The following is a 27,549-nucleotide window of genomic DNA, read 5'->3' as shown; positions in this document are numbered from 1 at the left end:
CAAGATCAAGAGTGTCATATATAGCATTCTGTTTACGAGCATACATTTGAGAGAGTGCCTAGAAGTGATAAGTACAGATCATGCCTATATCCATACTCCATTTTGTATGTTCTCTACGTTCTTATAGATTGGGATTCTGAAGTGATGGCAAATTCAGCAGCGCACCTTACAACCTTACTTGAACTAAAAGCTTCACATAGTTGATATTCGCTACAATGCCATCAAATTAATTTTCAGAACTTCAATAATAGCCTCAAGGAGACTACAAGATAACACATGTATAGAGAGATGGTTAAACAAATGTGAAGGTTTTCAGATTTTACGACATCGGTATGTAATATCCTAAAGACAGAGTGGTGTCAGGTGTTTCTATCCATCGTAGGTATTGTAGACCAACAGCAGAAGACACCACCCTGAATTGGACACCACCCAGACTGGACACTGGCACATTATAGTCAATGGGCAAGTTCACATGGACCTAATGGATCTTGCAGGCCTAATATTATAAACCAGGGGGAACCGAATAGATTTGTATAGTTTTATGGAAAAAGATTCTGTAGTAGTTTTGTGGGAAATGGCATATAGAAACAGCCGTGAAGGACTAAGTAGGACCGCCCACTGGACTCCTAATCCCAGATTTACACTACATGTCCCATCATGGCAGCAACATTTCTCTGGCACACTGCTCCCTTTCCTGCTAGCATTTGTTGGTTTTACTGACTAGTTTAAAGTATCAATGATATATTTGGAGGCACCACTCTGGATTTTACAGCTACTATGTGCTTACAATACACATAAAAATCTGATGAAATCAGCACTTTACAAGTTGAGACAACATCACTGCATGAATAGAGGCAGCAAGGTCCACAGCTTGGAATAAATAAAATGTGTCTACAAACCGGGTTTGTGTGGCTTTACCATGAAGTTAAAGATGAACTCTGATAGTCCATAATACCATCCTAGAAATCCTGGGAGTTGTAGTTCTGCCCTCATATCCCTCTCCTTATAATAGCCACTAGTGCCCCATAATAAGTCTGGTCATGTTTGGAGTTTCAGTGCTCTACTCATATCCATCTCCATGTAATGCCCACTGATGCTCCATAATAACAGTCTGGACATGGATGGAGTTGTAGTTCTGTCCTCCTTTACCCCTCTCCTTATAATGTCCACTGATGCCCCATAATTACAGTCTGGACATGCTGGAAATTGTAGTTCTGTCCTTTTTTTTTTTTTAAAGAACATGCACCACAACTCTTCATCTTCAGCAGCGCCTGACAAGTCCATTTTTCTAGCATCTTCAGAAGATGCCACTGTATTACATCTGCCTAAAGCCGTTTAATATATCTAAACAGGCATTTTCTCTCACCGACTGTCGCTACAAACCATTGTCTAGGTTAAATTTGTATGTATTTGAGTGGGAGGGGGATTTATCTTGGAGAATAGATTTAGTATTCTGTGGTTTATTACAAGCTCCAAATAGTGGTAACCAAGCTTTCACAGGATCCTGAAAGGCAAAATTGCCTCACTATGGCACTATTTAGGATTGGGGAGATTTAGTATTCTGCAGTCTATTACAACTCCACATGGTTGCAACCAAATCTATTTTGTACTATATTAGTCACTAGAAGATTCCTTCCAACTAAATGGCAACACTCGCCGTGTAGAAAAAAATAATTCACACTAAACCTGGCCCCCACCTCCAACACTTCCTGGCTTACATGCACTAGCATGAGAGGGGAAGAAGAAGGGATAGTAGACATGACTGCAGCCTGAGAGAACAGCACATTGCTTTTCTAGTTTATTTTTCATGGTCTGCAATTGTGATATCTGACAATATAACAACACATAGGAGATTATGTTACAGTATGTTCTGTTGGTTGTTCTTTTTTTGTGTTTGGATTCTGGCTTTAGTTCCCCTTTAAGGGAATGTACATGTGTTAATGAAGATTAATCTCCTGCAGGTAAGAAGCTAAGAAGACGCTTTAGTAAAAAGCTTCCACAATCAAGAAATAGCAACACAGAAAGCCAATTAAATGTCTATATGGCGGCAGTAAAGAGAAGGTAGCTGAGGCGAGCCATCACTAGACATAGCAGTAATGTACAGTTACAGGAATTATCCTCAGGTACACAAGCAAGAGGCTAAAAGTGTGCAGGAACATAAAGGTAACTAATACCAGACACATTACGAAGTAGATGTGAATGTATTGTGACCCAGCATAATGCAATGTATGGTATGGAGGGGAATGTTGTCAGCCCTCCTCTACAACACAATTAGGGTGACTTCACACATGGAAGATTTGCTTCACAAAGGTTTGCTGACTGTCCTATTCACCTGAATGGGGCTTGCAGAAATCCATATGCTTGCCAGGGAGAAATACAAGCAGATATGTATATATCATGCAGTACCATCAGGGAGGCAACTGATTGGCTCTAAATTTATTCTGCAGCAGAACAACGACCCCAAACATACAACTAATGTTATTAAAACCTAGCTTCAGCATAAAGAAAAACAAAAAGTCCTGGAAGTGATTATTTGGGACCCAAGGAGCCCTGATCTCAACATTATCCAGCCTGTCTGGGATTACATGAAGAGACAGAAGGATTTGAGCAAGCCTACATCCACAGAAGATCTGTGGTTAGTTCTCCAAGATGTTTGGAACAACTTCCCTGTAGAGTTCCTTCAAAAACTGTGTACAAGTATACCTAGAAGAACTGATGCTGTTTTGAAGGCAAAGGGTGGTCACACCAAATATTGATTGGATTGAGATTTCTCTTTTGTTCGTTCACTTTACATTTTGTTAATTGATAAAAATAAACTATTAACACTTCTATTTTTGAAAGCATGTTTACGTTGCAATTTAATATATTTCTGCATAATCTAACCTACATTGGATTATCTCACAAATAGGAAAAGAGAACCAAGTCAAACAAATGAGTCAAAAATATCAAGTGTTTGTGAACATGAAAAGTATGTGAACCTTTGCTTTCTGTATCTGTTGTGACCCACTTATGCAGCAGTAACTGCAACTAAATGTTTCCAATAATTGTTGATTAGTACTGCACATCAGCTTGGAGGAATTTTAGCCCATTCTTGTGTACAAAACAGCTTCAACTGTTACGTTGCTGGGTTTCCTCCCATGAACTGCTCGCTTCAGGTCCTTCCACAACATTTCTATTGGAATAAGGTCAGGACTTTGAGTTGGCCATTCCAAAACTTTGCCTTTATTATTTTTTTAACCATTGTTTTGTAGAATAAAGTCTGGGCTTAGGGTCCTTCAGCTCATGGACAGATGTCCTGACATTTTCCTTTAGAATTTGCTGGTAGAATAATTGTTTCATCAATGATGGCAAGCCATCCTGGCCCAAATGCAGCAATATGCCTAAACCATGATACTGCCACTACCATGTTTCACAGATGGTAAGAGGTTTTTATGCGGGAATGCAGTGTTTTCCTTTCTCCAAACATAACTCTTCTAATTTAAACCAAAAAGTTCCCTTTTGGTCTCATCTGTCCACAAAACATCAGTCCAATAGCCTTCTGACTTGTCCAAGTGATCTTTAACAAACTGCAGACGGGCAGCAATGTTCTTTTTGGAGAGCAGCGTCTTCTCCTTGCAATCCTGCCACGCACTCTATTGTTTTTCAGTGTACTCCTGTTGGTGGACTCATGAACGTTAACATTAGCTAATGTGAGAAAGGTCATTGAAAGTTCATACCATTTATTGAAAACACCTGGCTCTAATTTACTCTTCAAATTATCTGGTAATCCTAAAAGTTCACATATTTTTGCTAGACGTGACGTGATATTGGATAAATAAATTACCAGGTCTAATATTATTGACTAATTTGCTTAATTTGGTTATCTTTATCATATAAAAAATTCTGAAAGGTTGAGAAACTTTCAAACACCACTGTGTATATACATAGATAATTCAAAATGTCAGTGACTGTCTCATTCATTATAATCGTAGCAGAAATAACACTGCACTGTACAGCACTGTCATCGCTTACAGAATATGCATCCTCTAGATAAGACCCATCTTTATTACAATATCTAGTTAACAGGCAGCTGGTAACACAAATTTGTTGTGTTAACCCCCTGCAGAAGAATATTAGTCATAGTGGTTAGTGATAGTCATAGACATGCAAGGACTAAGTCCACTTTGTGGCTTTGCCTGCATAAATGTTTGTAATCAGCATTGATTGAAGAATTACTAAATGCATTTTTATGGTCCTAAATATGGCCCCATGATGTATCGTTACAAAGACCTACATTCATAGAGTACAAGATGAGGATTAATACATCCCATGTCATTAACCATTGTGTGAGAGAAGTGACAATCATCAAAGAAAATTTCAGGCTCCTAGCTTCAGCTGTCTTACAGCATGAAATCCCTGTCTGCCAACATGTTAAATGGGTTTTGAGGGAAAATATTATAAAAAAAAATGGTTAGAAACTGTTATACCTAACAAAGAAGCATTACCCACCTCCATCGATCCTCCACTAATGCTGTTCTGACACTGCTATCCACTTCCTGTCCTTATATGATACACTGGAAATGCCAGAAAAAGTCAGTTCAGCCTGTCACAGGCTGAGGTAGGTCTCCACTAAAGCCAATGTTTGGCTGAGCAGGCTTTTCATGGGTCGTCAAACCAGCACAGGAAGTGGAGAGCAGCGGGGACCACAGCAGTGGTGGGGATCAGTGGAGATAAGTATAGCTTCTTTGTTATTTCTGACAGTTTATGAAATTTTTTTAAAAACTCCTTAAATGGAGTCTGTCACAAGGAAATTCACGTTCAGCCAGGCATTATATCTTGTGCAATCCATTGCTTCATTCTGGAGAAAAAGTACCTGGCCCTGTAAACCAAGAAGGAGAGGGAGCGTCCGGCAGAGAAAGTAGAAGGACCAAGGGTGCACAGAGTTACTAAGCAGTTATGACATCACAATTTTTTTTCTGCCAGGCAGTTTGTTGAGACATCATTGGACGGGTTCCAATAGGATATTGTGACATCACAAGTGGGCTTCCGTCATGTAAGCTTCTGTGACATCACAAGTGGGCTTCAGTCAAGTAAGCTGAGGTGAAATCAAATGTGGGTTTTAGTCAATGTAAGCTGTTGTGACATCACAAGTGGGTTTCAGTCAGGTAAGCTACTGTGACATCACAAGTGGGTTTCAGTCAGGTAAGCTACCGTGACATCACAAGTGGGTTTCAGTCAGGTAAGCTACTGTGACATCACAAGTGGGTTTCAGTCAGTTAAGCTGCTGTGACATAATAAGTGGAGTTCTCTCAGGTAAGCTGTTGTGACATCATAGTTGGGGTTCTGTTTGTAAGCCACTGTGACATCACAAGTGGGTTTCAGTCAGGTAAGTTATTTTGACATCAAAAGTCAGGTAAGATGCTGTGACCTCACAAGTGGGTTTCAGTTATATAAGGCTCTTTTCACATAACCGTTTCTCCTTTCCGTTCTCCGGCTCCGTTGAGGAGCAGGAGAGCGGAAAGGATGGATTCTGCAGATAAACTGAGACCTAACTGAGCGTAACGGAGCCTAAAGACCCCATAGACTATAATGGGGTCCGTTCGGTGTCCGCTCAGAATATGATTTTTGAGCGGAGACGAAAGTCCTGCATGCAGGACTTTCGTCTCCGCTCAAAAATCATATTCTGAGCGGACACCAAACGGACCCCATTATAGTCTATGGGGTCTTTAGGCTCCGTTACGCTCAGTTATCTGCAGAATCTGTCTTTTCCGTTCTCCTGCTCCTCAACAGAGCCGGAGAACGGAAAGGAGAAACGGTGATGTGAAATGAGCCTAAGCTGTTGTGACATCACAAGTGGGTTACAGTCAGGTAAGCTGTTGTGACATCACAAGTGGGTTTCAGTCAGGTAAGCTGTTGTGACATCACAAATGAGTCTGCGTGAGGTCAAAAGTGTCACAATTGAATTCCAGTCAGTAAAAATGGACTGTCAGCTTCTATGACATTAGAAATGAGTTTCAGTCGGGTTAGCTTCTGTATTATCACAAATATGTATAGGGTGGACATACCCTATGTACAATCAAGGAGCCCATACAGAGTTTTCACACATTGATGTCCACCCATGCTCTGGATGTAAATAAAGTTCAAAGGGAACCTGTCAGTAGATTCATGTTGTCCTAACCACAGGCAGCATCAAATACTGACAGGCTCCACATTGATGATGAAACCTAAGAATGAGTCTGGCAAAGGGAGAAGAGCCTGCTGACTCTGCTGGGTGGCTGACTCTGCTGGGTGGCTGACTCTGCTGGGTGGCTTCCTTCCAGCTTCTCTCTGCCCAATTTGGCTTGATTCACAGGTTTCTCTCTATATGCCCCACCCCAGGTGCTTTTTTCCTTCCTTCTCAGAATGTCTACCCAATATCTAGACTGGATTCAAAAGGGGGGGGGGGGGCATTTATCATTCCGCAATCCCAATTCTAACATCAAAAAAGTCGTGTGGGCAGGAATAGCCAGCCCAACACATTTATTATAATCTACTCAGAGAAACTGGCGCAGATTATACCTGCAATCTATACCAGCTCCCCTGTTGTTGTAAATTTAAGTTCTGGCACACAGACCTGCACAGGTGTGCCAAAATTATTGAGAGACCTGTTCCTCTTAATAATTGTGGCAGACCTGATGCCCATGGGCTATAGATTAAGACCAGCTCATGAAACGTTGTTCTTTATAAACGCCCCCCCCCCCCCTCTATATTTTGCTTAATCTAATAAAAATAAATGTAATATTTAAAGGGGTTGTCCAAGTTGGGTAAAATTGTCAAGGGCAGGGGAATACGATAAAAAAAGAAATGTATTCTTGCCATTCCAGCCTCAGTCTCTGTTTACTCAGTTTCATTCCATATACCACTGAAGCCAGTGCATGGCTGCATCGGTCACATGGTTATGCAGGCACATAAGGGAATGATGGGGAGGAACATAGCAGTCACACTGTAACAGCAGGGGAATAAATGGGTAAGTAATACTTATTTTATTGTTTTATCACATTTTCCATCTGTGACTATTATTTTTTTTGCCCAACAGACAACCCCTGTAGTTGTGGAACATCCCCTTTAAATGATAAATAGCACAGGACAATCCCTTTAAAGGGGTTTTCTCATCTCAGACAATGGGTGCATATCGCTAGGATATGCCCCCATTGTCTTATAGCGGTGGGACCTGCACCTATATTGAAAACGGAGCCCTGAAAGTGAAGGAGAGCGCACTGCGCATGCGCAGACGCCATCGATTCATTTCTATGGGACCGCCAAAAATAGCCGAGCACTGGCTCAGCTATTGCCGTCTGCCCTATAGAAATGAATAGGAGCATGGGCCGCGCATGCACGGCACGCTCCCATTCACTTCTATAGGAGAGGCGGGGATTAGCGCTTGGTGGTGGACGGACCCCGGGAAATCTGGGGTCCTCCAGCCACAGCGCTCCCTGCTCCATTCTCGATATAGGTGTGGGTCCCAGCGGTGGGACCCGCACCTATCAGACAATGGGGGGCATATCCTAGCGATATGCCCCCATTGTCTGAGATGGGAATGGTCATCGTTAAGGTGAATGTCTACCCTTGGATACCGTTTTAGTTTCTTTCAGTCTAAACAGTTTCTAAACTTTGTGCTGATAAATCTCTGAATGCACCTTGATAGTGCTCCTAGCTCCATCATGATGTGTCCTTCCATAGCTTTCCTCTTGGTACGACACATCCTGAGATGAGTGGTGCAAGATGACTAGCTTTGGAACAAAACTCTTTTGTGTTAGTTTTTCATTAGTTTTTTTAAAAACGGGTCATATTGTGCCCCTTATCTCGGAAGAAACGTACCAAAGGACATATATTTTATTGTACTGTATTTATGATACTACAAATTCCCTACTCCGAGAGGCAGCTAATGGGATTCTGTCTGTATGAAGTCACCACTAGAGGGAGCACAGGAGGAACTGTGTACAGTTAGATATACACATGGCATTCAATGATAAGACAGTATACCGAAAGTGACTAATGTTTCTCTAGTGAGGACTAAAGCAGACAGAACATTATGCTTTAATGTCTCTGTAGGGGATTTGAAACTCTGCATCTGCAAAAAAAAACAGGACTCCAACCAAATTTTGGGGATATTGTTTAGTACAATAAAGAAACAACCCCAAAGATGAATATAATATAAAGAAGTTTGGACATACACACAGACGTAGCAGCAGGAGACAGGAAAAACACACCTGTTAGATAGGAACACAGACACCTGTTAGATAAAATATTCAAGATATAATCTTGGATAGCACATTATTTTACCATTAATAAACATACATTTAGAATACAAATTAAAGGGTATTCCTGTTTTAATTATTATATTTATTTAGAGAATAGAATGTTGAAGAATTTTCTTATATACAGTACCTATATATCTACTTAAAATTTTGCTCACAGACCTTTATTATATCCATTTAGTAGCCTCTCCCTAAAGAAAGAAAAATGGTACGCCCCAACGTCCTGTAAAATGCATCCATAGGAGAGCTGGATAGGACTAAACATGGCGCGAGGCATGTGAGCCGTCATGTGACCCTCACAAGTATCATGAGACCTGGCTTTCAGTTAACTGACCGGGGGATAGTAGGGTATTAGACAGAAGAACATACACAGTGGGCCATAGACACAATGGTCTGGACGGGACCTCATTGACTTCCACGGGAGAGTTTTCTGGGCATGCTCTGTGACCTGGGCAGAGGTCATTGTACAAGGAAAGAATAGATAAGCTTTGACAATCACCTGCTGTGAATGCTGGATCATGTCTTATCTATACACAGAGGTGATATCATTACAAGCAGAATTAGAATGACAGATAAGCTGGTAACTGCAGTAAAGTGATCTGTATAAACCAAGAAGTGGCAAAAATTATTAGACATACTGGCCAGTGCGAAAACTGAAGGATTTTATCCTTTTTGTTGAAATATATGGAGTACATGAAAAATAAAAAACATCATCAAAAATTCTCTAAAAATATGTTAAACATAAAAAAGTGATTTAAACAGCAGGAAACATTCCCTTTAATATGACAACATCACCTAGAGACAGGCGGCCATTTTTACAAAGCACCTAGAGACAGGCTGACAAGTAAATACACAAAGTAATGTAGTTAGTATAATAACCACAATAACAATCATTATTCCAACACTAGTTCTATTTAATTATCACATGGATGTGTTCTGTGTGCCGGCCCAGCACATGTATTTCATCTAACACTGTTCCTTATTGAATGTCAGAAATTACATGATATGTAGGGTGTCACATGACTGATACCATATTTCAGTTAGGCCATGGACACATTACATAGGACTGATACATGGACTATACCATTCTACTGCATATAGGGGTCAACTGCCAGATATAAGGAAGGTATGTATGCAGAATTTTAAAAACATGTATATTAGAAAATTGTCTGATTTCCTATCATATAAATAAATAAGTACAAAAAACTGGATAAACCCTTTAAGCAGAGTCCGATTAGACACCCTGAAGGGATAAAGCAGACACTTGGTTGGAATGAAAATGATAAAAGGCATGCCTGGAACAGCAGCTGGGATATCAAAGCAAAGGAGAACGGCCGGGAGGTGGGTGATGTGGGAGAGTGCGATAAGAGACAGACTACGAGCAATGTACGACAGCACATCATAGACATTGATCAAAAAAAACGAATACGGTAGTTATTGAAACCTTGTCCCGTAAAAGTTATCTTCCCGTAAAGTATTGTACAAGAAACTGCTGTATAGGCTTCACTATCTGCAATTCATCAAGATCACTCCCAGAGCAAAGGACAGCCATGGGGCAATCATGCCTGCCCATGCCGCCATATGTAGGACTATAGTTTACATGTGCACAGTGGTCTATGTAGAGGAATGGGGGGGGGAAGCAAAGATAAAAATGAGGTTTCTTTCAGGGGCTGCTTGACCCTATTCTCCTAAACTTCTGCAACAGGTCCTAATATGTTCCAGGAGAGCCTTTTGCAGTTTCTTACAACGAATTACCCTGGAACAGGCCCCTCTATTATGTAATGATAATTCTTATGTGCCAATCCTTTATTATTCCTTTTAAAACTCAAGAATTAATTACTAGCAATCTGCAGTGAAGGTACATATGGGTGTTACCAGCTGGGAGTGTGTCCCTGCACAGCTTGGCTATCGCAGCAGTGATTGGTTAGTGTCAGACTGTGAAGGGACACACCCCCAACTGGTAAACTCCATCTGGACCTTTAATACAAACTGTTAGTAATTCATAAGTGGGCGTAGCGGGGAATGGGACGGGCCAGTAGGCCTGTCTGATTTACAATTTTCTACCCATTTTCTTATATTTAGAACTGGTGCTGGATGCGCCGAAGTTATGGAGACTGGCGCCTCTTCATAACTTTGACCGGCGTCTAAAACACTGCTTTTTAGCTTTGTGCACACCACGTGTATCTAGCCACGCAGTTACAAGCTACATGTACACGTGTCTATGAATGACGCCATCACTTATATAATTACATACCTACAACATGAATCAGATAAGCAGAGCTCTCATCATTGCAAATGTCTCTGGCCCGAGGGAACAATTGTCTCACTTCAGTGTGCTCTCCCTACCCTAATGACTTTCTGGATGGTGTATGGGACGAAGGTACAAAGATACATACAAAAATAAAGGGACACATTTATTAATACTGGCATTTTAGACGCCGGTTTTAATAAGGCGCTGCACTGGTGGTGGATCTGCCGGAAGTTATGAAGAGGCGTCGGCCTCTACATAACTTTAGCGGATCCACCGCTGTTTCTAAATGAAAGACAGCTTCCGAGCTCTCTTACATTTAGACCATTTTCTACAAAAGTGGCGTATATATGTTCGTAAATGACCTTAAAATCCTGAAAGTTTTGGGAGCACTCCCAAAACATGGAAGTGGACATGAACCTCTCCTCCCCTTTGTCCCCCTTGCCCCTTCTTGGCAGATAATGTACACATTAGAACTGAGGATCCGCTGCACAGGGACAAGTCAGGTAATAAAGATTTGCAGGGGGTGAACTCATATGACACAGGTAGGCAGAACCAATGGCCAAAAGTAGTCAATCACTGCCACGTTCACATGTTGAGTTCAACGCATCATCCTTGTGGCCGAGCAGTCAAACCCTGATGGAGGCCAAGAGATTGATCAGCATGGGAGTTCTGTTTAACCATATGCAGCTTATACTAAGGGAAGTGGTTGGAATACCTTTTAAGTCTATAAAATTATTGAAAATACCTGCTGTTCTGCTTTCAGCCTGGAAAGCTTCCGATGTACACGGTAAACACGTCAATGGGGACCGATTAGTCAGACAGAGGGAGGTATCGTTAGTATACTGCAAAAAGAGTGGCTGGACCAGCGTAGCAGGCTACATAAGTCCATCCCGTCCAATTCAGTTAAATATTGTACATTTACATTGGCCCGGAGTATGTGTTTAAACAGTAACCAAAAATGCAAAGTGAACATTGCCTTAGGCCTCATTCACACGGGCGTTGCGGGAAAAGGTGCGGGCGCGTTGCGGGAACATGCACGATTTTTCAGCGCCAGTGCAAACATTTTAATGCGTTTTGCACTCGCGTGAGAAAAATTGGCATGTTTGGTACCCAAACCCTTGGGATCGGTGTTCTGTAGATTGTATTATTTTCCCTTATAACATGGTTATAAGGGAAAATGATAGCATTCTGAATACAGAATGCTTAGTACAATAGCGCTGGAGGGGTTAAAAAAAAATGTAAAAATAATTTAACTCACCTTAATCCACTTGATCGCGCAGCCCGGCTTCTCTTCTGTCTTCTTTGCTGTGTACAGGAAAAGGACCTGTGGTGACGTCACTCCGGTCATTACATGGTCCGCCACATGATCTTTGTGACGTCACCACAGGTCCTTTTCCTGCACACAGCTAAGAAGACAGAAGAGATGCCGGCTGCGCGATCAAGTGGATTAAGGTGAGTTAAATTATTATAATTTTTTTTTAACCCCTCCAGCGATGTTTTACTATGCATTCTGTATTCAGAATGCTATTATTTTCCCTTATAACCATGTTATAAGGGAAAATAATAATGATCGGGTCTCCATCCTGATCGTCTCCTAGCAACCGTGCGTGAAAATCGCACCGCATCCGCACTTGCTTGCGGATGCTTGCGATTTTCACGTAACACCATTAATTTCTATGGGGCCTGCGTTACGTGAAAAACGCACAAAGAGGAGCATGCTGCGATTTTCACGCAACGCACAAGTGATGCGTTTAACTCACTCATTGCACCCGCGCGGAAATCTCGCCCGTGTGAAAGGGGCCTTAATGGCCATGAATACCTCAGGGGCAATTATTTTATGATTGCATTTTAATCTTTTGGGGCTAAAAAAATAATTTTTTTCAATTGGTCTTTCTGTATTAAAAATGTTCTGCAGTTTTTGTCCTACAGGGCTGAGTTTCAAGGGCCTCTGTCAACAGATTTGTACCTATGACACCGGCTGACCTGTTACATGTGCGCTTGGCAGCTGAAGACATCTGTGCTGGTCCCATGTTCATATGTGCCCGTATTGCTGAATAAAAGATGTTTTAACTTATGCAAATGAGCTTCTAAGAGCAACAGGGGCGTTGCTGTTACACCTGGAGGCTTTGGTGTTTCTGAAACTTCTGTGCCCTCTGCACTTTGACAGGACCAGGCAGTGTAAACGTGAACACACCTGGTTCTGACTTCTCCTAAAGTCAATCAAAGTGCAGAAGGCATGGGAGTTGCAGAGAGAGCTGAGTCTCTAGGAGTAACGGCAACGCCCCCGTTGCTCCTAGAGGCTCATTAAAAGTTCATTTTTCTCAGTAATGCGGCCACATATGAACATGGGACCAACACATATGTCTTCAGCGGCCAAGCGCACATGTAACAGGTCATCCAGTGTCATAGGTCCTTTCAGTCTATCTGCAGACTGTCACTTTCTAGTTTTACACTTACAGTGCCTTGCAAAAGTATTCACCCCCTTGACTTTTTTTCGTATTTTGGTGCCTCACAACCTGAAATTAACATGGATTGTTTGAGGATTTGATTTAATTTACAGAACATGCCCACAACTATGAAGATGTTTTTTTTATTTTTTTTTATTGTGAAGCAAACAAATAGGACAAAATAACAGAAACAGTCAATGTGCATAACTATTCATCCCTTAAAGTCAATACTTTGTAGAGCCACCTTTTGCGGCAATCACAGCTCCAAGTCGCTTTGGATAAGTCTCTATGAGCAGTTGCCACATCTTACCACAGGGATTTTTGCCCATTCCTCCTTGCAAAACTGCTCCAGATCCTTCAGGTTGGATGGTTTGCGCTTGTGAACAGTAAACTTTAAGGGTCCATTCACACGTCCGTAAGTGTTTTGCGGATCCGCACATCACAGACACTATAATAGAAAATGCCTTTTCTGGTCCGCAATTGCGGACAAGAATAGGACATGTTCTATTTTTTCCAGGAACGAAATTGCGGATCCGGAAAAAAAGGATCCCGAAAAAACGGATGCGGATCCGGAAAAAACTGATGCGGATCCAGGAAATGTGGATTTGCATCCGTTCCAGCCCCATTGAAAGTGAATGGGTCCGCAAATTGCGGAACGAATGCGGACCCAAATTACGGACGTGTGAATGGACCCTAAGGCCCCATTCACACATCCGCAATTCTGTTCCGCATTTTGCGGAACGGAATTGCGGACCCATTAATTTCTATGGGGACAGACTTTGTTCCGCTCGGATCCGGAATTGCGGATCTGCACTTCCGGGTCCGCACTTCCGTTCCGCAAAAATATAGAACATGTCCTATTCTTGTCCACAATTGCGGACAAGAAAAGGCATTTTCTATATAGTTCTGGCAATGTGCGGATCCGCAAAATGCGGAAAGCACATTGCCGGTGTCCGTGTTTTGCGGATCCTCAAAACACATATGGACGTCTGAATGGAGCCTTAGTCTGACCACAGATTTTGGATTGAGATCTGGGCTGTGACTAGGCCATTCCAACGTTCTAAAGTGTTGCTTTAGCCGTGTGTTTTGGGTCATTGTCCTGCTGGAAGGTGAACCTCCGTCCTAGCCTCAAATCACGCACAGAGTGGTACAGGTTTTGCTCAAGAATATCCCTGTATTTAGCACCATCCATCTTTCCCTCAACTCTGACCAGTTTCCCAGTCCCGGCTGCTGAAAAACCTCCCCACAGCATGATGCTGCCACCACCACGTTTCCCTGTGGGGATGGTGTTCTTTGGGTGATGTGATGGGTTGGGTTTGCGCCAGACATAGCGTTTTCTTTAATGGCCAAAAAGTTCAATTTTAGGCCTCATGCACACGACCGTTCCGTTTTTTGTGGTCCGCAAAAAAACGGAAGCCGCCCATGTGCCTTCCGCAATTTTGCGGAACGGAACAGGCGGCCCATTGTAGAAATGCCTATTTTTGTCTGCAAAACGGACAAGAATAGGACATGCTATATTTTTTTTGCGGGGCCACGGAACGGAGCAACGGATTGAAGTGAATGGGTACACATCCGAGCAGCAAAAACTGTGGACCACAACAACGGTCGTGTGCATGAGGTCTTAGTCTCATCAAACCAGAGCACCTTCCTCCATACATTTTGGGAGTCTCCCACATGCCTTTTCGCAAACTCAAAACGTGGCTTTTTGCTGAAAGTAATGGCTTTCTTCTGGCCACTCTGCCATAAAACCCAACTCTATGGAGCGTACGGCTTATTGTCGTCCTATGTACAGATACTCCAGTCTCTGCTGTAGAACTCTGCAGCTCCTCCAGGGTTACCTTAGGACCCTGTGCTGCCTCTCTGATTAATGCCCTTCTTGCCCGGTCCGTGAGTTTTGGTGGGCGGCCGTCTCTTGGCAGGTTTGCTGTTGTGACATGTTCTTTCCATTTGGTTATGATAGATTTGATGGTGCTCCTGGGGCTCATCAAAGATTTGGATATTTTTTTATAACCTAACCCTGACTTGTACTTCTCAACAACATTGTCCCTTACTTGTTTGGAGAGTTCCTTGGTCTTCATGGCAGTGTTTGGTTAGTGATGCCTCTTGCTTAGGTGTTGCAGTCTCTGGAGCCTTTCAAAAAAGGTGTGTATATGTAATGACAGATCATGTGACACTTAGATTGCACACAGGTGGACATCATTTCACTAATTATGTGACTTCTGAAGGTAATTGGTTGCACCAGAGCTTTTTTTATGGGCTTCCTAACAAAGGGGGTGAATACATACGCACATGACAATTTTCTGTTTTCTATTTCTGAACAATATTTTTATTTATATATTTTTCTCATATTATTTCACCAAGTTAGACTATTGTGTTCTGATCCATCACATAAAATTTAGATTAACAAAACATTGAACTTAAGGCTGTAATGTACCAAAATACGAAAAAATTCAAGGGGGTGAATACTTTTGCAAGGCACTGTAGTTATGTTGCTGTTCTCACGGCTTATCTCTAAACACCTGACAGCTCATAAACACTGGGTATAGAAAAATTCTTATCAAACCGAGTATAAGGCTAGGTCTACATGACGACATTTGTTTATGCGACATTTTGTCGCACCAATGTCGCGTGACAATTTTTATAATGATAGTCGCAGTCACAGTATGTTCCATGTCGTAGTGCGACACCTTAGACTATCATTATAAAAATTGGCTTGCGACAAATGTTGCAGTGTAGTTGTGTCCTATGTGTCGCGCGACTTATTGTCGAGCAGCACATGTCGTTGTGTAGAGCTAGCCTAAAACCGAATAGGTCTGCAGATACACTGAATCTTAACCCTGTAGGACAAAAACTGCTGAAAACGTTTAATAAAAACCAATTGAATAAAATATGGTCATAAAATATTGCCCAAATAGGTGTTCATACTCTATGACAAATGTCTGTACCCAAAGCACAAATAACTGGCACCAAAAATACCTAAGGATTCGTGTGACATATCTGAGGATCAAACACCCAAATGCTAAAACTGGTTGGTAATGCATCTTCTCAGTCACATATGATATGGAAAATGGAAGATCATGAGAAGATCCCTAAATTTAGACCACACCGTAAAATAATACATGTAGAAATAATAAAAATTCAGCTATATGTGGCAACGTCACACAGGGGTAAACACTGCTGCCTGTGATGGAGCCATGTTTTATTCCACCGTCTGCACACGTTTCGTTCGCTTTGTGTTCACCCTATATTTGTATGGCTTTTGTTCTTTCTCCTCTGCTTCTCACTGCCTAAAATTGTGAATATGTTGGCAGATGGTAAAAAAAAATAAAAAATCATAGATGTTAAAATTTTCACCCACTCCACATGCTAAAGGGGACGTATGCTGCCGTCCTTTGCCATGACCAGGCGACGATGAGACACATTCCTGAACATGACAGGAAGACTGCCTGATGTCCCTCAAAAGGCTAATTTTGGTTGAAAGGATTGTGAGGTAGAATAGCAGGGAGCGAGTTGTACTGGCACATAATGAACGTGGCGAAATAAATGAGGACACAGCAAAGCTTCAATGGCGCAATGCCGCCTGGGGCAGCTGCTTGATGCTTATTAGAGACATTTTCCATGGAGTCTTGCACTAAAACAGAATAGGTGTTTTCATGGACGAGAAATCATTTTGACAATGGACGTAAACAGCAGCTAAGCTAAGATTCGCTGGGTAATAGATGGTGACAGGCACCAGTCGGTCTCAGGCGTAGCAGCTGTAGGTTTGTTTTTTTGGAAATTCTATAAAAGCCAGGGTTTATAGTCAACCAGAGGAAGTAATACAGTGAAATGTGGCAAGCAGCGAGGAACATGACATGAATCATTTATTCTAGACAGGAAAGCAGACAGGTGCTTAGAGCTGACTACTTAGGTTATAATGTCTATCTTTGTGCAGTTCTAGGTCTATGATGAAGGAAAGATCAGGTCTCTTGAGTAGGAAATGGTTAATGTCTATCTTCGTGTAGTTCTAGGTCTAGGATGAAGAAAAGATCAGGTCTCTTGAGTAGGAAATGGTTAATGTCTATCTTCGTGTAGTTCTAGGTCTATGATGAAGGAAAGATCACGTCTCTTGAGTAGAAAATGGTTAATGTCTATCTTCGTGCAGTTCTAGGTCTATGATGAAGGAAAGATCACGTCTCTTGAGTATAAAATGGTTAATGTCTATCTTCATGTAGTTCTAGGTATATGATGAAGGAAAGATCAATCACGTCTCTTGAGTAGAAAATGGTTAATGTCTATCTTTGTGCAGTTCTAGGTCTATGATGAAGGAAAGATCACGTCTCTTGAGTATAAAATGGTTAATGTCTATCTTCATGTAGTTCTAGGTATATGATGAAGGAAAGATCAATCACGTCTCTTGAGTAGAAAATGGTTAATGTCTATCTTCATGTAGTTCTAGGTATATGATGAAGGAAAGATCAGGTCTCTTGAGTTGAATATGGTTAATGTCTATCTTCATGTAGTTCTAGGTATATGATGAAGGAAAGATCAGGTCTCTTGAGTTGAATATGGTTAATGTCTATCTTCATGTAGTTCTAGGTGTATGATGAAGGAAAGATCAGGTCTCTTGAGTTGAATATGGTTAATGTCTATCTTCATGTAGTTCTAGGTGTATGATGAAGGAAACATCAGGTCTCTTGAGTTGAATATGGTTAATGTCTATCTTCGTGCAATGCTAGGTCTATGATGAAGGAAAGATCACATTTTTGGAGTAGAAAATGGTTATTACTTATGGTTATCTACCAAGAAAATTTGTATGTGTATGGGGTTATCTCAACAATATCTGATCCCACGTATCTAGGATGTGTTCACGTATGGTGTCCTACCATCAGACTTCTCATGGATAAGCATTTTGATCTTTAATGCAGTCATATTATTTTTACATTTATGGACGATTTACACATTTTTTTTTTAAAGGGTCCGACTCCTGAGTTCATTACAGTCTCTGGGGACTAAGTGCAGCGCACAGGTTTGTCTTAGTCCAAGAGGATTACCAGCACCAGAGATGTCAAAGCATAGAGAAGCAAAGCAACAAGGATTTATGAATGAATGGTTATTGGGTGAAGGGTTAACGTAACAATACCTGATGAATGTCATATTTTGTAGGTAAAGGACAGGGTGGCATGTCACAAAGTGCAGAATGCACATGTATGATCAGGTGGGTCACATGAATACCAATACTAAGCAAATGAACAGCTACTCACATATTTTCAGAGGGTTCCCTTGCCAGGCTTGTGGCCTGTCCCTGCTGCAGTGCTGACTCAGTCCCTCCCATCCTCAGCAGGCTGCAGGTCGGCTCCCAGCCTCCTGCACTGCCCAAACAGCAGTGCCTGGCCCAGAGCAAGACAGGACCCTGCAGTGAGGAGCAAAGCAGAGACCTGCTGCCAGTCCTTGTATCCAGTCTTGGGGATGACAGCGGAGAACGACGTCAGTCAGTCCTTCGCCATCCACAATCCAGTGTCGTGCAGCGCAAGGTTGATGCCACAAGAACAGCAGGAATGGCACGTCTTGTTTATACAATGCAAACGGCCATAGTCATCCTCTTCACAGGACAGAATCCATTGCTGTCCTCCTTCCCTCTTCACCTCAGTCGCCGTGATTAGTGCGGTCAATCCCTCGAGCTCTCAGCACGTTCACTGGCTGAATGCAAATGGCTGTAGCACACCGGGTGATGATGCTTGCCTGCTCAGACAGCACAATGAGAAAGCAAGCAAGAATAGGGGGAGGGGAGACGGCAGGATCGTTACGCTGCTCAGGAAAAAGGAATATTGTGAGTCCTCATCCCCTGCAGACACATGAATTTCATGGAAAACGTCTCCTTCACGGGAAGCAGGATGAGCAGTGGGTCTATGCGCGAAATACAGGAGCAAAGATGGGGAAAGCAATAGCAGCATCAGCAACGCAGGCGGGAGGAAAAAGGAGAGGAGGGGAGTAATGGCTTCTGTTTAACTCTTCCTTGTCCAAACTTTATGGCATTTGCTTTCGAACTGGATAAGAGATACGAAACCCACGAATGGGCTGTCAGATAGAAATCACATGTTTACCTTCAGTACCAATAAAAGCTCCATATCCCCTCAACCTGACGGAGAGCCCACACCTGACACAAGGCAGAATAGGTCTACACTGTTCACCGCAACATCAAGACCACCTGCCATCACATCAAGCCACTGAGCGCTTACGCAGGCCTATATGTCGCTTGCTGTATTCTGGCATCATCTGTCATGGCAAGAAAGGGTCACTGACTATTCATTACACTTTTGAGACATATCAAAGGGATTTGGTCAGTGGGGGTTTATGTGTGGACACCCCACCGATGGAGGAGAGAGAAGTGCTTGCATATCACACTGTCTCTCCTCACTGCAGGAGATCGGGCCCATAGGCTTCCACTCCTGCACAGCTACTGTAGCAGAAAATGCTGAAAAAGTTAAAGGGTCAGTAAGTTTTCATAAAACTTTTGAAATGTCATAGTGACATATGAAAGGTTCTGATCGGTGGGGGTCTGATTGCTGAGATCCCGACGGATCGCTAGAATGAGGAGAGAGAAGCGCTCACTTACCCCGCTCTCTTCACTGCAGGAGAGGAAGCGAGATGGACTCCATAGAAAGTCTATGGGCCTGATTCTGTCTCCTGCAATGAGGCAAGAGAGCACGATAGGCGAGCTCTTCTCTCTCTTCTTTCTAGCTATCGGTGGGGGTCTCAGCACTCAGACCCCCACTGATCAAAACCTTTGATATGTTGCTATGACATTTCAAAAGTTTTATGAAAACTAAGACCGGCGTTTTAGACACCGGTCTTAATAAACCCCTGTGCTGGCGGTGGATCCGCCAAAGTTAGAAAGAGGTGCCAGCCTCTACATAACTTCAGCATATCCACCGTTGCTTCTAGATGTAAGACTGCTTCGTTGCTGTCTTACATATAGACCATTTTCTACGCCTGAAACAGGAGTAGAAAATGAGGTGGGCCTAACGGCCCATCCCTGCCCGCGCCATGTCCACTTTTTTAGAACTGGTGTGAGCGGGGAGAAATCGCAGAAATACGCCTAAAATAGATGTATTTCAGCGTCATAAATGACCCGCTAAGTGACTCTTTTACTTTTCTGCTACAGAAGCTCTTCGGTGGGTTCAGACCAGATGGGCTCATCTTTACTCCCCATGAACACGAATGAGTCTTGGCCACCAATAACCCTGTCGTGGGTTCTCCTTCCTTGGACCGCTTTTGGTACGTGCTAACGTCTGCACATCAGGAATACAGGATTCACCAGTAATATACGGCATAACTTTCAAGGCTATGTGATAAATGGACCTGGTCCTAAAAACGGATAAGTGAATAACGCCGTTGAATTGTGCGGGTCATTGTGCCATTCATTTTAAAAAATGAGGAAAAATACAGTCGTGTGCATGAGTTTATGAACATTTTGTATTAAATCTCATCTAAAAGTTGCATAAACTTGACTTTCTAGACCTCTACCTTCTAATGTCTTTGGGTCTTGCACTACTGACTGCTCAGTACTCTGCAGCTTATTAGCGTTAGACTCTCCCAGTATATAACCTATTAGCTTACATGATAAAAAAATGACATACTATCTCCAGGCCGATAAAGGAGACGGTTACAATGCATGGAAAACTGATCTTGGCCGATGAAACTATAACGGCACAAACAAAACAGAGAACAATATGGAGGCTTCTTCCCTTTCTTTGCAAAAAAAAAAAGCAGCTCAATATCACTTTCTCCCTCCTGCTGAGATAGTAGTATCTCTAATTCCCCGCTAACAACAGGACCATATGTCTCTCAGCACTGGTCACATAGCAGGTCACAGTGACTTCTGGCTTCATACGGCAGGAATATAAATCTTATTATGAGCTGGAGAAGCTGAAATTCACAGAAATGAATATATTCTGCTTTTAATTTTAAACTGTAATTTGGGAAAACGTGAAAACATCACTGCATTTTTATTTCAGAAATGAATACCCTAGTTTATTCCAGGGAATCTGTCAGTAGAGACCACCAACCTGCTGATACTGCTTAAAAGGTCAGATGGAGTCAAATACAATCACCCCTCTGTTCCTGATCATGCCCCAAGACAAAAGGAGAAATGTACGTTCTTATAACTCGGGTGTGCATTGCAAATAAACAGTGTTGCCTGGACATTTCGGAAACTGGCAAGTGTCCTGACTTTTTGGCTGTAAACCTTCCTTAAAGGGGTATTCTGGTTGGTTGAAGTTATCACCTATCCATAGAGTAGGGCATCACTATGAGATTGGTGGGGGTCCTAGCGCTGTACTCTGCTATCTCTGGAACTCCCATAGAAATTAATGGAGCAGCCACACACATGTGCAACCGGCTGCTCCGTTCTTTACAGGGAGGCTGCAGGAGGTACAGGGCCACCGTTCTCGTGATCGCGGGGGTCCCAGTAGTAGGACCCCATCTGATCTAATAGTTATCCCCTATCCTGTGGATAGAGGATAATGTCTAACAACTGGAATACTCCTTTAAAATGGTTGTCAGCAGGGGTGGGATTCAAATTTTTAACAACAGGTTCCCTACTCAACGGTGAACACGCGGAGTCACCACACATGTTTACATGTTCATACACCATATATATGCAACACACATACTGTATATACACTACACACACATACACATAAATACACTACACACATACTGTATATACAGTACACACACATAAATACACCATATATACACACTACACACAAACTGTATATACAGTACACACACACATACACATATATACACTACACACATACACATAAATACACCATATATACACTACACACATACTGTATATACACTACACACACATAAATACACCATATATACACTACACACATACACATACTGTATATACACTACACACATACACATACTGTATATACACTACACACATACACATAAATACACCATATATACACATACTGTATATACACTACACACACATACACATAAATACACCATATATACACTACACAGATACTGTATATACACTACACACACATAAATACACCATATATACACTACACACGTACACATACTGTATATACACTACACACATAAATACACCATATATACACACTACACACAAACTGTATATACAGTACACACACATAAATACACATATATACACTACACACGTACACATACTGTATATACACACATACACATAAATACACCATATATACACTACACACATACAGTATATACACTACACACATACACATACTGTATATACACTACACACATACACATACTGTATATACACTACACACATAAATACACCATATATACACTACACACATAAATACACCATATATACACTATACACATACTGTATATACACTACACACACATAGCACCCAACTTTTAAAAAGCCTAAGGAGTAAACTATGGAATGGAAGCACTCATCTCCAGCTGCCGCTGCAATTTTAACAACCGAATCTGGAGAACCTGAGGGAACTGGCGGAATCCCATGCCTGGTTGTCAGGCTTTATATTAGATATAGTGTTGAGCGCGAGTATTCGAATAGTGAATTTTTATTGCGAATATCGCCACTTCGTGAATTCGCGAATATTTTGAATATAGTGCTATACTGTATATTCGTTATATCGAATATTCTGCATTTTTTTTTCCATCTGAACACATGATTCCTGTCTGCTTCTTGCTTGTGGGCCAATGAGAAGGAAGCAATGTCAAGTTCACAACAATACTTAGGCCTGCAGCCTATCAGAGACCAGTGCAGGCGGAGCGATGATGTCATCGCGCCGACTGAGCCGTACAGCGCAGGACACAGGCCGGAAGAGGCCTGCATCGCATCGCTGCCAGCCTGAGGGAGGTAAGTATAAGTGTTTATTTTTTTTATATGGTACAATACGGAGAGGAGCACTATGGGGGCACTTGTTACTGGCGCATGATTGGGGTGCATCTATGGGGGGCACTTCTTACTGGCACATGATTGGGGGCACTCGTTACTGGCACATGATTGGGGGGCACTTCTTACTGGCACATTATTGGGGGGCACTTCTTACTGGCACATTATTGGGGGGCACTATGGGGGCATCTACTGAGGCCACAAAGAAGAAGTATTTTATATGGGGGGCACTATGGGGGAAGGGGCGGAGAGGAACACTATGGAGGCTTCTACTGAGGCCACAAAGAAGGCGTACTTTATATTAAGGGCTCTGTATAGGAGCATTTTATACTGGGACACATTATGGTGGGTACTATGGGGAAGGGGGGGAAAAGGAGTACTATGGGAGTCATCTACGGGGGCACTAAGAAGGGGTATTTTATACTTGCTAATTATGGGGTACACTGAGGGCATCTACTGGGGCACTATATATGGGGCATTTTATACTGGTACATTATGGGGGGCACTAGGAGGAAGGGGGGAGAGGAGCACTATGGGAGAATTTACTGGGGGCACTATATAGTGATATTTTATACTGGCACATTATGGGGGCACTATGGGGACATTAGCTCAACTGGGGGCATTACAAGGGGGTATTTTTTACACTGGCACATTATAAGGAGAATTATTACTACTGGGGGGCATTATGGTTGGCTTTATTACTACTGGGGGTCTATGGGGAACATGATTACTAGTATGGGCACTATGTGAGCATTATTACTTCTGGGGCACGGTGGGGACATGGGGGCACTGTAGGAGCACTATTACTACCATGTGTGGTCTAGCAGAGGATTATTCCTATTGGTGGGACTTTTGGGAGCACTATTACTGTGGGGGCACCTTGGCACAGTATTAGCTTACCAAAATTATTTTTGGGGGACGTTATGTTTACACTATTTGTTATCAGGGGCACTATTTGCTGGGCGCAGTTATTTTAAGGCAGTGTGTGCCAATAATTATTGAAGGGGGCATTATCTGTGTGGCACTAGTATTTTCAGGGGGTTTATCTGTTCCTGCAGTATAGTATTGGGGACCACAGTGGCACAGTATTGGGGGTGGTAGGATGATTTGTTCAGAAGATGGGAGGATGATGGAAAAGTAGTAAACTAAGATTTTTTTTTGGTCAAACTGCAGAGATGAGAAATGGCTGCAAAATGGTGGTCTGGTCTGAAAGTCTGAAAGGAGAAGATGAGGAAAGAGAACATCTACATCAAAGGAGATGCCCGTGGATGTAAGAGGTATGTGGCGCTGTATTACCCTGTATGTTCTGTAGTGATGGAAGGGTGGATGTAGAATATGGCCCACACTGCCGCATTCTAGCCCCAGACTTCAGGTCACACTGTGTGTGTTCTGAATTCTGGGGCCTCACACCCATCTACTACATTATCTGTACTCAGAGAGTTATCACTGTGGTGTTACATAGGACTGCAGGTGACATCTACTGCATTATCTGTACTCAGAGAGTTATCACTGTATTATCTTTAAAAAGGGGCGTGGCCACAGGTTGGGGGGGGGGGGCGCAATACTTGGCTTGCCCCAGGTGCTAGCAACCCGCCATGTGCAGTCCAAAAACCAAGCTGAAAACCCTATTACAACATAATATTAAAGGGGCTGTGCAGTCCTCAGTATAGGTCATCAATATCAGGTTGGTGGGGGTCCACTCAAGACACCCCTACCGATCAGCTGTTTGTAGAGGTGGTGCAGTGTAATTATAACAGCTCGTCTCATTTACTCCTCTACAAGCAAAACGATGTACAAGTAATTTTGCAGCAGTAGCTAACAAAAAATGATTGATGGAAGTAAATGTATAAGAAGAACTATTGGAAGTTTGCAAAAAACAAAACAAAACAATGCAGTTTTTGTTCACTACAACGTAATAGGTGGCAGTTGAGGTAAATTGCTACCAAAACTGTCATACAATGTGTGAATGGTACCCTAAGGTTATGGCCATACAAACTGTTTACACACTAGCAGCAAAAAGTGGATAAAAAGTTTCTCATCCATGAGCTGCAGAAAATTTGTACAACAAAGGGCTCTTTCACACTTGCGGCAGGACGGATCCTACATGCTGTTCACCATGTCGGATCCGTCCTTCCTGCATGTCCGACTTTTTAGTCCGGCGGCTTTCACCGTGCACCGCCGGAGCTCCGCCCCCGTCCCCATTATAGTCAATGGGGACGGAGCGGCAGTCCGGCGGCATAGCGGAAGGACGGATCCGACAGGGTGAACAGCATGTCGGATCCGTCCTGCCGCAAGTGTGAAAGAGCCCAAAATCAGCACATAACTTGACATGTGGTACAGCAAAATCTGCATACAAATAATCTGCCGCAAAAATATGCCACATGCATGGTGTCGCACAAAGTTCTTAAACAGGTTATATCCCGTCCTCAGGATGGGTCATCAATATCAGATTGTTGGCATCTGACACTCAGCACCCGCACGATCAGCTGTTTTGCTCAGCTGCAGCAATGGAAACTATACAGTATATGAAGTGGAAGCAGAAGGCTCTATACACCGAGGCCATGTGTAGTGTCCGACACCGGCATACTACTGCCGAGCTGCAGTTCTCTGGCATCTGGTATTGATGACATATCCTGAGGACAGCTCATCATATCTGGCAACTTTTGTCATGGCAATTGTTTTCATATTAGGCCACGCCTCTAACTTGGCCTAAAACATAACTATACATACCCAATCCAACCCAGTCCGCTTAATGCCCCCACATATTCCTCCTTTATGTCAACAAACAGTAGTTATGTCCATATTTTGCCCCTCACAGTAAAAATAACCACATTGTGCCCCGTCACAGTAGTTATGCCCAGATGTGCCCCCTTCACAGTAGTTATGTCCAGATATGTGCCCCCTCACAGTAGTTATGTCCAGATATGTGCCCTCTTCACAGTAGTTATGCCCAGATATTTGCCCCTATACAGTAGTTATGTCCAGATATGTGCCCCCTTCACAGTAGTTATGTCCAGATATGTTCCCCTACACAGTAGTTATGTCCAGATATGTGCCCCCTTCACAGTAGTTATGCCTAGATATGTGCCCCCTTCACAGTAGTTATGTCCAGATATGTGCCCCCTTCACAGTAGTTATGTCCAGATATGTGCCCCCTCACAGTAGTTATGTCCAGATATGTGCCCTCTTCACAGTAGTTATGCCCAGATGTGTGCCCCTACACAGTAGTTATGTCCAGATATGTTCCCCCTTCACAGTAATGTCCAGATATGTGCCCTCTTCACAGTAGGTATGTCCAGATATGTGCCCTCTTCACAGTAGTTATGCCCAGATATTTGCCCCTATACAGTAGTTATGTCCAGATATGTGCCCCCTTCACAGTAGATATGTCCAGATATGTGCCCTCTTCACAGTAGGTATGTCCAGATATGTGCCCTCTTCACAGTAGTTATGCCCAGATATTTGCCCCTATACAGTAGTTATGTCCAGATATGTGCCCTCTTCACAGTAGTTATGCCCAGATGTGTGCCCCTACACAGTAGTTATGTCCAGATATGTGGCCCCTTCACAGTAGTTATGTCCAGATATGTGCCCTCTTCACAGTAGGTATATCCAGATATGTGCCCTCTTCAAAGTAGTTATGCCCAGATATGTGCCCTCTTCACAGTAGTTATGCCCAGATATGTGCCCTCTTCACAGTAGTTATGCCCAGATATGTGCCCTCTTCACAGTAGTTATGCCCAGATATGTGCCCCTTTCACAGGAAGAAAGAAAGAAACAGTAAATACTCACCTAGTGTAACACCCCAGAGTTATGTTACTACAAGCCTCTACCCCGCTACTATCTTCTAAGCACCTCTTATAATGTCATCTGGTATAAGTTACATTATGTCCTCCAGAAATGTACATATAAAACTATGTTAAATGTAATGGTTCATGTATTCATCCTGGTTACCAGCGGGTGGCAACATCATTGGCAGAGATAGTCTTAATGTTATGGCACTTCAGAGTGGAACATTACTGTTCTATTCTGCCCCCCTTCTGGAGAGAGGTGGGCGAGTCCCTCTTTCTGCAGCAGGGGAGGGAAGAAACAGTTAGAACCAGTAATAGTTTACCCCCTGTTAGGGAAAGGAGGGTTTTGAGTGTTACTCCCTCCTTAGGGAAGAAAGTAGGAGCACGTCTCCACAAGAGATGTGGCCATATACCCAGTCTGAGCACCTTCAACTCTGCTGGATGAAAATGCAGAAACTACAGACAATCTCCAGAGTTCCAGGAAGAAAGCATCCCCTGAGAATCTATCTGTGAGATAAGTCCAGAGTCCTAGGAGAAGCCTATTCCTCCTCAGCTAGTCTGTCCCCACACAGCAGAAGTTACAGATAGGTGCAGAATCTAATCCTGCCACAGTTACAGAGCTACCAAGCAGACGTTTATCCTGCAAGCTCCACATTTAAAGCAGAAGTACTCATTCCTGCCAATCATTGCCAAAACCTGCTGGGACCAAGAGACCAAAGCTGTATACTGTTTGAATGCAAGTTATTTCAAATAAAGCAATGTTTGAACTTCATCTAAAGGTCTGGACATCATGTATTCTGAAAAGTTCCTATATTACTCCTACTATCACTACACTCAAATTTATTGCAAGTGAGCCAGGAGT

The 27,549-nt window shown here is 42.7% G+C and overlaps 1 protein-coding gene and 1 long non-coding RNA gene across 7 annotated transcripts in view; one reads left to right on the top strand and one right to left on the bottom strand.

Annotated features, from left to right (window-relative positions):
- Positions 1 to 27,549, bottom strand: part of TACC2 (transforming acidic coiled-coil containing protein 2) — a 181,915-nt gene that overhangs the window by 52,242 nt on the left and 102,124 nt on the right. The gene's annotated exons all lie outside the window — the stretch shown is intronic.
- LOC121005351 lies at positions 27,226 to 27,455 on the top strand. The gene is made up of 2 exons (XR_005779925.1): positions 27,226 to 27,275; positions 27,352 to 27,455. It is a non-coding gene; the product is annotated as an uncharacterized LOC121005351 (long non-coding RNA).

Source organism: Bufo bufo, chromosome 6 (genome assembly GCF_905171765.1).
Source record: "Bufo bufo chromosome 6, aBufBuf1.1, whole genome shotgun sequence".
Taxonomy (NCBI): domain Eukaryota; kingdom Metazoa; phylum Chordata; class Amphibia; order Anura; family Bufonidae; genus Bufo; species Bufo bufo.
The sequence above is the reverse complement of the archived record's forward strand: the minus strand, read 5'-3'. Positions and strand labels throughout refer to the sequence as shown.